Consider the following 13,888-nt stretch of genomic DNA (forward strand, 5'->3'; position numbering starts at 1 on the left):
CGGAATAAAGGAAGTCCTGTTTCTGGCTTCTCTGTGACATGAAACCAAGAAAGCAGACAGGCAGCTTTTCAACAAGGTCTCATCTAGATGGAATACAACATCTCAGAGAGTGTGAGAAGACCTCTATACAGTGGATGTTCGCAGAAATCACCAGCGCTGCAACCACCTGCAGAGAAATCAGAGCCTCTGAGCTTAAGTAAGTCTCTGGACTCCGGACCCAAAGTCCGAAGTTCTAGCTCACGCAGGCTCACAAGCAGCTTAGCAGAACCACCTATTAGCACCTCTGCAGAACTCCAGATTGCACTCCGCTCCCATGCAGGTCATGCAGCTGCTACCTATCCACAGCACAAGGCCACCGCCCAGCTCCCCCCACATCACCAGACACCCCGGCACTGGAAGCAGACCAACTCCATCTGGGAAAACCTTCCTCACCATTTTTTGGTGGGGGTGGCTATTAGATCAGATTGCCATTTGAGCAGGTACCTGATTTCCAATTTCCCCTACTCCCCAGCAGCGATAACTCGGCACAGTGGCCACCCAACACAAAACAGCTATCAGTTGGACAGGAGTGCAGTGGGAACAGGGCACTGTCCACCAGGTGTGAGCCTGGGGGTGAGACATCCAGGACCTGATAAATAAGAGAGGGGAGGGGACTAAAGTCTGGAGCATAACAGAGAGATCAGGATCTGGGAAATCTTCAGACAAGAGAGAGAGATGATACCAGGGGCTCGATTCTGATGATTGGTCACAAAAAAAGGCACTTAAGTAAGTCTTAAGTGGCACTATCTCCCTGCTGGGACTGGTGAACAGTACTTCCCATTTTCAGATGCTCCACAACAGGTCCAGTCTTCTCACCCTGGTTACCTACACCATCCTGAGGGCAGAGTCACCAGCTTAAAACAACAACTCTACTTACTGGATGAGAAGAGAAGCAGGAAAGAAATGAGTATTTTTTTTCCTCTTCTTCTTTCTCCTCTACCCTTCTATCCTCTGGCCCTCACATCCCCAACATATGTAAAACCAAGAACTTTGCATCAAATAGGACTTTAAGGACTGAGTCACTTGAATAATATAATATAGAGAAATTGAAAAAGACCTTTTTTCTTTTTCTTCTCTTTTTTTCTTTCTTTTTTCCCATTCTCATTCTTTCCCCTTCCAAATTATACTATTTTTACATCCTGTATTTTTTAAAATACATGTGTGTTTGTTTTATGTACTCTACTGTCTTCCCACATAATTGTCTACTCTAAATTACTTCCTGTATATTCTCCTGCTACTAACCCTCTTCACTAGATTTCTCCATCACATTTCCTAAGATATATTAACTCTATACCTTCACATCATTTCCTTAAAAACTTGAACAAGACACGGATGCCCTCTTTCACCACTTCTATTCAATCTAGTTCTTAAAACCCTGGTCAGAGCAATTAGACAGACAAAAGAAATCAAAGAGATATGTATAGGAAAAGAAGAATTTAAATTAGCACTATTTGCTGACAATATGATTCTATACCTAGAAGACCGAAAAAACTTCAGCAGAAAACTTCTTGAACTAGTAAGTGAATTCAGCAAAGTAGCAGAATATAAAAATCAACACCCATAAATCAAAGGCATTTCTGTATATCAGTGACAAAGACCCTGAGAAGGAAATGAGGAAAAATACCCCATTCACAATAACCTCAAAAAAAATAAGATACTTGGGAATCAACTTAATGAAACAGGTGAAAGATCTATACAATGAAAAATACAGAACCCTAAAGAGAGAAATCAAAGAAGACCTTAGAAGATGGAAAAAATCTACCTTGCTCTTGGATAGGCATAATTAATATTATCAAAATGACCATAGTATCAAAAGCACTATGCATATTTAATGCAATTCAGATCACAATCCCAATGGCATTCCTCATAGAAATAGAAAAAGCAATCATGAAATTTATCTGGAAAAATAAGAGACCCAGAATAGCTAAAGCAATCCTTAGGAGGAAGAGCAAAGCAGGTGGCATCACTATACCAGACCACAGAGCAATAGTAACAAAAACAGCATGGTATTGGCACCAAAACAGACTGGTAGACCAATGGTACAGAATAGAGGACACAGAAACTAACCAACAAAATTCCAATTATCTTATATTAGACAAAGGTGCCAAAACAATGCATTGGAGTAAAGATAGCCTCTTCAACAAATGATGCTGGGAAAATTGGAAATCCATATGCAACAAAAATGAAATTAACCCCATATCTCTCACATGCACAAAACTTAACTCAAAATGGATCAAGGACCTAGGAATTAAACCAGAGACTCTGCATCTAATAGAAGAAAAAGTAGGCCCCAATCTTCATCATGTGGAATTAGGCCCCAACTTCCTTAGTAAGACTCCTGTAGCACAAGAATTAAAACTGAGAATCAATAAACAGGATGGAATCACACTAAAATTTTTTTCTCAGCAAAAGAAACAATCTGTGAGTTGAACACAGAGCCTACATCCTAGGAGCAAATTTTTACCCCTCTTCATCAGAGAGATCACTAATCTCTAGGGTATATAAAAAACTCAAAAATATAAGCACCAAAAAAACAAATATCCCAATCAACAAATGGGCCAAGAACCTGAACAGACACTTTTCAGAAGAGGATATACAATCAATCAGCGAATATATGAAAAAATGTTCATCATCTCTAGCAATCAGAGAAATGCAAATCAAAAATACTATAAGATATCATCTCACTCCAGTCAGAATGGCAGCTATTATGAAGACAAACAACAATAAATGTTGGCGAGGATATGAGGGAAAAGGTACACTCATACATTGTTGGTGGGATGGCAAATTGGTGTAGCCAATATACAAAGCAGTATGGAGATTCTTTGGAAATCTGGGAATGGAACCACCATTTGACCCAGCTATCCCTCTCCTCAGACTATACTCAAAGGACTTACCACAGGGACACAGCCATATCAATGTTTATAACAGCACAATTCACAAAAGCTAATCTGTGGAGCCAACCTAGATGCCCTTCAGTGGATGAATGGATTAAAAAATGTGGCATACATACACAATGGAATTTTACTCAGCAATAAAAGAGAATAAAATCATGGCATTTGCAGGTAAATGGATGGCACTGGAGAAGATAATGCTAAGTGAAGTTAGCCCATCCCCAAAAAAGAAATGCCAAATGTTTTCTCTAATATAAGGAGGCTGACTCATAGTGGGGTAGGGAGGGGGAGCGTGGGAGAAATGGATGAATTCTAGATATGGAAGAGGGGAGGGAAGAAAAGGAGGTGGCAGGGGATTAACAAGGATGGTAGAATGTGATGGACATCATTATCCAAAGTACATGTATAAGACACAAATTGGGTGTCAACCTACTTTATATACACAGATGAAAAATTGTGGTATATGTGTGTAATAAGAATTGTAATGCAAAAAAAACAAAGAACATGTATAAAGACATGAATTGGCATGAACATACTTTATATACAAAGATATGAAAAAATGTGCTCTATATGTGTAATAAGAATTTTAATGCATTCTGCTGCCGTGTATTTAAAAAAAATAAAATCAATTTTAAAAAGATAAAATGCAAAAAAACAACAACAAAAAAAAAAGAAAATTGGGGTAAGGGAGTACAAGCCTTCCCAGTCAACACACCCCCACACCACAGCACCCTGCCACTTGGTATCCACATGCATTGGGTACCCTGAAGGAGTTAAAGAAGGCAGTAAAAGAGAATGGGCCCCAGGGGCCATTTGCAGAGCAAATGCTAGAATCACTCAGTTTTGAACTTAATTGTCCTCAAGACTGAAAAGACCTAGCCAGAGCAGCTCCTGAGCCTGCAACATTTTTGAAGTGGAAGACATTCTTCTATGATGAACGTAAACAGCAGAGGGATCATAACCACACCACAAATGTTAACCTCCCAGAAGTGTAATGCGTTCTGCTGTTGTTGTGTTAAAAAATAATAAGATCAATTTTTAAAAAAAGGAGAGTGTGGCTGCAGAGTCACTAATCAAAACCTCCGGAGACTGAGCAGGAAGCAGGTCTGATTTTATTGCGCAGTTACCATGTATATATACTCAGGTGGTAGCTAAGCAGATTACAGGCAGCCCAATACAATTTCTGGCCAACTATCCCTGCAGCGACCAATCGAGGAGTGGGCCATGGAGCAAGCACAGGGATTGCAGCATCTGGTCTCATGCCCAGGGCTGTGCCTACGGGGTAAGCAGTTTTCTTCTGACAAGCCTAGCACGGGGGAGTGATTTGACACTCAGACGCCCTTAACGTATGCCATGTATGCAGTACTCCATGCACTTGTCCCCACGATGACACACAGAAGGGAAGATAATGGTTATGGGACAAAAAGATATAAAGGTTACTGGCTGATTCTCATTTTATGTTGTAATTTATTTTTTGGAGTGCTGGGGATCAAACTCAGAGTCTTATACATACTAGAGAAGCACTGTATCACTGTTCTACATCCCCAGACCCTACATCTGAGTTTTAAATGGTGATATAAGACATTGGAGTAGAAGAGTTTATATCTAGTGTATACAGATATATACTAGTATAGCATATAAAATCCTTGAGAACATCAATATATATATATATATATATATATATATATATATATATATATATACACACATATATATATATAGATGTAATAGCAGTCACTTATGTTTCCCTGGAATTACCATCCAAAACAGGTGTGAAAAATAACAATGTATTTTGTTTCAAAAGTCAATAGTTAAGAGTGTTTAGGAAAGGATGAAATACTCAAACATGTTACAGAGAAGTTAATAAAAAAGACAACAATAATTATGCAAAGAATATACTTTTGAGCTTTAACAATTCCAATTATTATAAAGAAAATGAGATCAATTATTATCGAGTGAGTATCAGACAATGTATGATAATAGAACAATATTCATCTCTTTGGATTGTTAAGGGATTATATTATTTTCTCTTAAAAATACTGGAGATAGAGCATGACAGGAAGGCATCAAATTCTCATCTCCAACTTTCTCCTCCTGGGCCTGCCCATGAAGCCAGAGTATCAAAATCTGTTCAATGCCCTGTTCCTGGCCATGTATCTTACCACCATCCTAAGGAACCTCCTCATCCTCATTCTCATTCACCTGGACTCCCATCTTCACACAACTGTGTATTTGTTTCTCAATATCTTGCCTTCTCTGACCTCTGCTTTTTCTCTGTCACAAAGCTCCAGAACACACAGAGTGAAGTTCCATTCCCTTTGCAGGCTGCCTGGTTCAAATATACTTCTTCCTGCTTTCTGGAAGTCTTGAGAGAATTCTCCTTGTTGCCAAGGCTTATTACTGCTATGTGGCCATCTGCTTCCCCCTGCACTGCACTGCTGTCATGAGCCCTGAGCCCTGTCTCTCCCTGGTGATGCTGTCCCGGGTGCTCACCATGCTCCATTCCACGTTGCACAATCTGCTCATGGCCAGACTATCTTTCTGTTCAGACAACATGATATTACACTTTTTATATGCCATATCTTCTCCGCTGAAGCTGGCCTGCTCTGACAATCATGTCAATGAGTTGATGATATTTATTACAGGAGGACTCATTATTGTCATCTCATTCCTATTGATCACTGTGTCCTATGCATGAATTTTCTCCTCAAAATTCATGTCCTATGCATGAATTTTCTCGTGGTATCCACAAGGCCTTCTAACCTGTGCCTCCCAACTACTGGTGGTGTCAATGTTCTATGGGTGCATTATTGGTCTCTACTTATGTTCATCAGCTAACAAATCTAGCGTGAAATATTCTATTATGGCTCTGATGTACACTGTGGTGATCCCCATGCTGAACCCCTTCATCTGAGAAGTGGAGACATGAAGGGAGCCCTGAAAAGAGTCTTTTGTAAGAAGACAATTCTATTCTCTGGATGGTAACAGTTCTAATATGTACACTGTGTTGTCAAATACAAATATTGAGTTTGATATTTGAATATTTTTGAAGAACTTTCTTTCCATGAAGGTGAGTGCCCCTCCCTCACTAGTGTTCAGCCTCCTCTAGGTCTTTTGGGTAAGTGCCCCTCACCCAAAAGTGCTCTGTCTCCTCTGGATTCTATTGGTGAGCACCCCTGGCCCACCAGTTCTCAGCCACCGCTGGGTCTTGTGGGTAAGTGACCCTTGACCTCCAGTGCTTAGTCTTCTCTCAGCCATATGCCACCTGGATCATTAAATAAACTGTGTGGGTGAGTGCCTTTCCATCCAATGTAAAGACACCTTCTTTGATCTTAGAACACTATTCACATCAACACTACTGAGGAAAATTGGAGAAATCTAGATAGTTCCTCTTTCAAAAAACCTTGCTTCACTTTTGGTGCTTCCATTCAGACAAGCTTGTCAACAGAGTCTGAAACCAAATGACAACTGTTACTTGATCTCAATTCCAAGAGCACTGAGGACCTGGTTTCATTACTCATTATCCTCCATTTCCATACCTTTATCATGTGGCTGTGCTCTTATTGTTGATTAGACCATGCCCAGGATTTCTGAGGTCCTGGTGACCAGTGGATTAAAGCCACGTTTCCAACCATAATTAGGATCTTTCATGACATGCGACTGGGCACTATATTTTCATCAGAATAGAAACACTCTGGGAACTATGGATCAGGCACAATTCCCACCTGGACAGGACAGTGTGATATGTGCAAAGGAAAATTTCCCACCACCATGGAAAACATCCTGAGACCTGTTAAAAAGCACCCCTGTCCCACCATCACCGAGGTACCTGAGATGTTGCACTGAGGCATTTTCGCCCACATCCCCCCAGGCAGTGGAATTTGGGTCTCTTCTGCATGATGCAGGCTAGCTGTAAGATAAAGCTAAGAAAAGAAGGTGGCAAAAAAAACAAACTACATGACACAGAAAGCAATTTTGAAAAGTGAGGGCTGAATGGCTCTTCGATCTTAGGGGTCGAGCTTCCACACTGGAAAGAGAGCACGCAAGAGCCCGCATTGGTTTATTTATATGGGGGAAATATCAAAGGTTTTTCCATAGAATGTTCTTCACCATTTAAGGTAGGAGGTGGGCTGTCCAGGCCCAGTGGGTTACAACCAGTCTCCTTAGCCCAGTGAAGACTGAGGTCACGTGTATTGTGTAATCCATTAAGTGGGAGGAGCCACAAAATAACTTGCAATGCCAAACCAAAATCTCCTTGGCTCAAGGCCGAGTGAAGATGCTAAATATCTCAGGGGTGACTTCCCACAAGGGATATTCTCCATGGACTCTGAAACGGAGGGTCAGCATCCTCGTCCTCCAGCATGCAGTCTCCTCAGTGTCCTCTGGGTGATCGATCACCTGTCACCTATAAGTGTTCAGTGTCTTTTGATTCCTCTGGATGACCTCTCTTTGCCCACCAATGCTCAGGCTCCTCTGGGTCCTTGAGTCTCACCCCAGAGTGTCCTCATTGCAGTTGTTCCTTGGTCACCTGCTGGTGAGTACCACCCTATCTCTAGTGTTACTTCTTTATGAGAATATGATGGGTGTGTTTCCTCCAGTTCCCTGGTGCCTTTGATATTTGCTGTTGAGTGAGTATTTTCTTTCTGGCATGTCCTTTGTAGAGCTTGTTGTGTGGTTGATTTTGGAATCTTAAGATGCTGGAAGTTTGAATTTCTTGGCTGCCTCTCCTGTGGTGCATGAGTGCTCTAAACCTGTAGTGGTCCTTCATCTTCCCAGATTGTGATCATTCATGGAGGCCTCTGGCTGTCCTGGCTGGATTATTCTGTACTCTGACTTAATGGATAGATCTGTAGCTGCTGACAGACTTTCTGCAGGGAGCCTTTCTGCACTGTGTCAGAGCTTGCTATCCTGAGGTTCAGAAGCTCTGAGGCAGAGATTTCCTGCACCCACCCCTGAGCCTTGCTCTGCACAGGCTGCCTCCTTCCCAGGGCCCTCCCTGGGAAAGGCTGGGAGCAGGGACTCTGCCCTCCTCTCAAGCCCTCTTCTTGTCCCTCTTGGGCTCTCATTCACTGATGACAGCCACTGTCAGCCTCGTGGTCCACCTTCTCTGTCACTTGGATTCTTTCCCAGGTTGATCAGCTCCACCTTGGAGGAAGTGTTGGGGATTGAGTGTGGGTTCTTCTTCCCCATCTTGAGTTCCAGCATTTTGGGGACATACTCGCCATGTTCTGCTCTGTACCCAGTGGGAGGAGCAGCTCTGAGGGAAGGAACAAGAGCTCCAGGCCTAGCAGCTGAGTGGAGAAAGGATCTGAGTGGGGTGGGCCAAGGCCCTGCTTCCATCCTGGGCCTCACTCAGTGGTGTGCCATGCCCTGTAGCCCTGGGGACTTCAAAGGCCCCCTAACCCTAACCCTGCACACTATCTGGGGTGCCAGTGAATGTCTATCAGCAGGCTTTCTGAAGAATACTCACATACTCAATATTAACTTCACTGGTACAAAGGATGTGACGTGTACTTTACAAGTAACCTTAAAACACACCTCTGTCAATTGTGGATTCCACACATGAAGTGCGTCTCACTGAATGCTTCCATTTTGGCTGGACTCTTGTATCTGTAGCCAGCTGCCAATTGCCACAAAAACTGGGCTTGGACTCTGCTCGGCTCCTCTGAACCTGAAGTCAGGGTCTAGGGAAATCACACCTACCTTCATTCAGAACAATCAACAGGGAAACTTTCAGGAGATAAAGAATCCACTGAAAGTTAAGAGATTCGGCAAATGCATCTACCCTTTTGAGGCCTTGGGACTTTGCACTTGGAAACAGAAATAAAAGCCACACCAGGAAGTCAGATCTCACCCTCATGATTGGTGAAACCATTAAAAAAAAATCAAATACCAGTGAACATGAGTTGATATGGACATTTCCAAATATACTAAAAGCCCAAAGCCCAATAAGCCAGTAGGAATTATTTGGAAAGCAAGTTGTTAATGACAAGTACACAACCAAGCCTTAAGCTCACATTCCTTGGGCTCAATGATGCAGACAGAGCAATCAGAAGAAACTCTGCTCACTTGACCATTTCTAGAAATTGTAAACACTTGAAGGGGGAGGAGGCGGGTGTTTATCCAGTAAGACAGGAAATGTGCAGTACAATGTGATATGGAAGGTGCAGAGAAGCTGGACAAAGTGCCCAGAGCCATGGGTTCACTGCGGAAGAAAGCCACAGGGAGCAGGAACAGACCTGCCTGTTGGATGGACTCAGGCCAACGCACCCCCATCTCTGCACATTTCTGGTTCTGAAGTCTTTGACCATGGGCTTTATAGGAAATTGCCAGCCCTGGCCTGATAGCCACTCATCAGTTTTCTCTTCTGGGTGGATTTTTAGTGAGCAGGACTAGATGGTTCTGTGAATCACGGAGGACAGGGTCTTATCCAGTCAGTTTTGTGTCCCCATTGCCCAGCACAGGGATCCATGCTGTGACACCTCCCACCCCAACAGCACCTCCTATTATGTCTTAGACTCGTGACCCAGGAAGCCCTAGACCCAACCTTGAGTAACTCGGGGCTCAGCCTTCAAGCAGTAGTGAGCTGGAGAGTGGTGGCCTTCTAATCACCTCTACCTAGTAGTCTCCTGGGTCTACCCTCCCACACTGCAATCTGGATTTCAGTAGTTGGCAGTGGTTTGGGAGTTTTAAAACTTCCCCCAGAGACTCTAACACGCAGCAGAGTTTGAGGATCACTAACCCCACAGGCCTTTCCATAAGGCTGGCATCTTGTGTCACTCTTGTCTGGCCAGAGCGGTGAGCCTCAGTTTGACTGAGGGTGGAATGAGAACCTGGACATCAACTTCTAGCTTCTTCAGACCAATTGGTCTTCTTCCAGACCAATTAGAAATTGTTTCAAAAAATGATCATTTCTGGCAAGGCACAGTGGCACACACCTGCAATCCCAGCAGCTCGGAAGGCTGAAGCAGAATAGCGAGTTCAAAGCCAGCCTCAACAACTTAGCAAGGCACTGTCTCAAAATATAAAAAAGGGCAGGGGATATGGCTCAGTGGTTAAGTATTCAATTCCTGGTACAAATTTAAAAAAAATCCATTCCTGGGTCCTTCACTGAACTGGAGCCACAGCTGGTGCCAGGATTAAGAACTGATTATGCAGCTTTGTGTAGCCTATGAAGGGCCTTCACATATTTGGTCCCCAGTGAGATGGGCAGAACTGGAGGTTTGCACCCATTCCACTGATACTGCAGGGGCCCAGGGGTCATGGTGCAGATGTGAGACTCAAACCTTATCTTGATGGAAGCATCTTTTGGGGCCTGCCCTGCCTCTGGCTGGCCTAGCCCTGTTGGGCCCAAGCCCCATTCTGTGGCTGACTGTTGTTCCCCTTCCTATCCCCAGATCCTGAAGTACATCCTCAGTCATGAAATCAAGGAGAAGCCACTCCGGAGCCTGTCAAGGAACTTTACTGACTGTGTCATCCTCACTGTATGACCACACCAACGTGGACACCACAACAGACAATTCTGTGCTGGAGATAATCGTTTACAACACCAACATTGATGGTGTCTCCTGGGCAGTTGGGAGGGGCAGGAAGCTAGGGTGGGACCTCAGTCTGCCACTGGGAAGACCCAGAGTGCTAGCTCCATGGTGCCTGGAGTCCCCGGGGCTTTCTCTCAGCAGCAGAATTAGACATGGAAGCAGGTATCAGGGGCTGGGGAGATGCTAGGCTCAACTGTTCCTGGTCAGCCTCAGATTGTGGACCCTAATGGTGAAGGGTCTCTGGGTCCCAGAATCCTGGGCAGTTTGGGGCGTGTGTGTAGTCCATATGGCCTGGCTTGGAATCCTCTCTCCTCCCAAACCTAGTTCCACATGAGGGTCAGTCAGTGCATGGCTTCCTGGAGGAGGTTGGAGCAGGAGATTAGTGAAATTGGAGGTAAATAGAGAGGATCAGCTCTGAGAGGTTTTTAGCTCTTGGGAGGAGTGAGACAGAAGGCTGTTGGAATTTTACCAAGTTTTGCTTCCCAGAGCCTGCCTTGTCTAGGGTATCTCTGGATCCTTGCAGGAGCCTGGTTGGTAGGGCAGGGATTGTCCTCATTTTATAGATGAGGAGATTGAGGCGCAGAGAGGGTCAGGGGCTCCTAAGGACAGTGAAGAGGGGGATTGGCAGTAGAACCCCTTTCTAGCCTTCCCTCCCTGCTGTGCAGCAGATGCTCCTGCTGGAAGCCCATTCTCCTGGAGCATTTCCCTGCTGTCTGTGTGCTTTGGGAAGAGCCCAGGTGCCTTTCCACCATTTCCAGCCAAACCAGTCCATTGGGCATAAAGACGGGTCCCTTCAGCCAAGGGCCCCACTGACTCGGAGCTCATGATGGGCCCTTTGAAAGTGGTCCTTCCTGTCTCCTCATCTCCATGGTGACTGGTGGTGTTCTGTCCCCAGAATCGGCATGAGATGCTGACTCTGGAGGCCCTGCACACACTGTTGCACATGAAGTGGAAGAAATTTGCCAAGTACATGTTCTTCCTGTCCTTCTGTTTTTATTTCTTCTACAACAACACCCCAACTCTCGTCTCTTACTACCGTCCTCGGGAGGAGGAGGTACGTTGGTCTTTGGGGGTGAATGGGGAGGTCAGATATGGAGGAGCTTGGAGCTTTCCCTGGGCAGGTGGGGAAACTAAGGCCCAGAGAGGCATAGAGATTTGTGTGCGGGTCACCTTCAAAGTTTCCAGGGAACTGAATATGTCTTTAGAACTTAGGAGGGCTAAGCTCCAGGCACTTAGCCCCAGGGGAATTCAGGTTGGGGAAAGTTGGGGAATCAGGAAACCCAGGCCCTATCCAGGCTTTTGATCTGAATCTAGAATGCATTGGGTGTTTCTGCTGTCAGGGCCACAGGAGATGGGAGGAGGGTATGGTCACTTGGCCAAACTACCCACCCCTCTGGGCCTTGGTTTCCCACCCAACACCAGAGCACAGATGGGCTTTGTTGACTATGTTAAGAGGCCCTGCTGAGTGTCTGGTGATGGATGGGTTCTGGGAGGGATGAATGCCACAGGGCATGTGGAGGAATCGCACAGATTGGCTTGTCCTGCTCACTGTGGAGTTCTGGTTCCCACCAAGGGTAGGGAAGGCAGGGGCAGGGGCCTTCCATTCCCTCTCAGGCTCTCTACAGAGATGGTGTTCCAGACTGGCCTCTGGTCTAGCTTGAGGGCTGTGTGTGTTGTGGTCCCTGGAGCTGGTGCTGCCCACCCTCCTCACTTTTCTCCTCCCCCTCCTCACTTTCCCCCACAGGCCCTCCCACACCCCTTGGCCCTGATGCACAAGATAGGGTGGCTGCAGCTGTTGGGGAGGATGTTCATGCTGATCTGGGCCACATGCATCTCTGTGAAAGAGGTGAGTGAACTTCTGAGCCTTTCCAGACTGCTCTGTGAGGCAGGCAGGGTGAGGGCAGGCCTGCTGCCATGCTGCCCTGCTCTACCATTCCTGATGGGCAGGTGGGGAGGAATTTCCCTTCCAAACCTTAGATCCCAAGTTAAAACATGGGAATAACTGAATAAGGTAAGCCTAGCCTACCTATTTCATTCCCTCTATTCACCGTCCAACTATCCACCCTTTATCTCTTTCTAGCCATTTAGTGAGCATCCACCTCTCCCTGTCCTCACTCATCATCCACCACCCACCTGCTCTCAGCCACCCAGCCACTCATTCATGTATCCATATACCCATGCTACCTTACCCACCATCCTTCATTCCTCTATCCAACCATCCTTCCATCTGTTTATCCATGCATATATGTATCCATCCATGTATTCATCCATTCATTCGTTCATCCATCCACCCATCCATTTATCCATCCAGCCATCCACCCATCCATCTACCCATCCCTCCATCCAAGCAATGAATCAACAGGTATATTCTGAGCACCTTCTACATGTGAGGACTTGGGTGGTAAGGATGGAGTTTGCCCTCTTTGGTTCACAGTTTGGTAGGAGATAGATCATGGGCACAGACATCTAGATTTTAAGGTAGACTTGGAAAAGTGCCCTAAGTTGGGCAGAAGAAGGGACTTTTATCTAGGGACAGGGGGAGGGAGAGAAGCTTGAAGACAATGATAGCACTTGGGCTGTTAGGGTAGGGTGGGACATAAGGACATGGGGACAGGATCATACATATTAGTTGTGGGAAACAGCAGGACCAAAAGCTCAGAGGCTGGAAAAGCTAGGCCATTTTTGGAGAATGGAGCTGTCGTGATTATGTAACTTTGCAGGTTCTGGGGTGAGGATGGGGGTCAGGAGTTAGAGAGGTAAGAAGATCTGAAGATGCATCCCTCCTTACTGTGGGGTCACCTACATGTCCCTCACTGGATTCTGATTGGACCTTTGCACACTCACCTCTCATGGAGTCTCAGTCCTGGGGTGAACTCCCTCCCTGAGGTCCTCCAGTGAGCGGCATGCAGAGGACAAATTTTTCTTTTCCTTTGTCCCTAGGGTATCACCATCTTCCTGCTGAGACCCTCGGATCTGCAGTCCATCCTGTCAGATGCTTGGTTTCACTTTGTCTTGTAAGTAGGTCTTTCCTCTTGGTCACACCTCAAAGGCAGGGCCCAAGTCCTCTGTTGTGGCTGCCATGTCCCTCCACCATTTCACCATGTCCAGACCTTCTGCCACGGTTACATACCAGGGATCTCCTCTCTTGCGTCTAGTAAGAAGGGCACACAGATGTGCCACATAACTGTGGAGTGGATCAGAAACCCTCAGGACAGCACCTACCATCTGGTGAGAGTGATGGCTGACTCCATCCACTCTGTCACAGAGCCTCAGGTGGCAGGCAGCATAGACAAAGCATGAAAAGGCGTACCGGTTCTGCTGTCTTGTTTACAAAGTGATATTCCAGGGCAGCCCCTCCTAGTTGCTGGGACCTCAAAGTTGCCATCTGGGACCTAGCATATCAGGACTGGAAGGCACCTG

General features: G+C 45.5%; 1 pseudogene; it reads left to right on the plus strand.

Annotated features, from left to right (window-relative positions):
- Positions 1-4,982: 4,982 nt before the first annotated feature.
- Positions 4,983-13,888, plus strand: part of LOC114080965 (olfactory receptor 3A2-like) — a 127,851-nt pseudogene continuing 118,945 nt past the window's right edge.

Source organism: Marmota flaviventris, chromosome 17 (genome assembly GCF_047511675.1).
Source record: "Marmota flaviventris isolate mMarFla1 chromosome 17, mMarFla1.hap1, whole genome shotgun sequence".
Classification (NCBI taxonomy): Eukaryota; Metazoa; Chordata; class Mammalia; order Rodentia; family Sciuridae; genus Marmota; species Marmota flaviventris.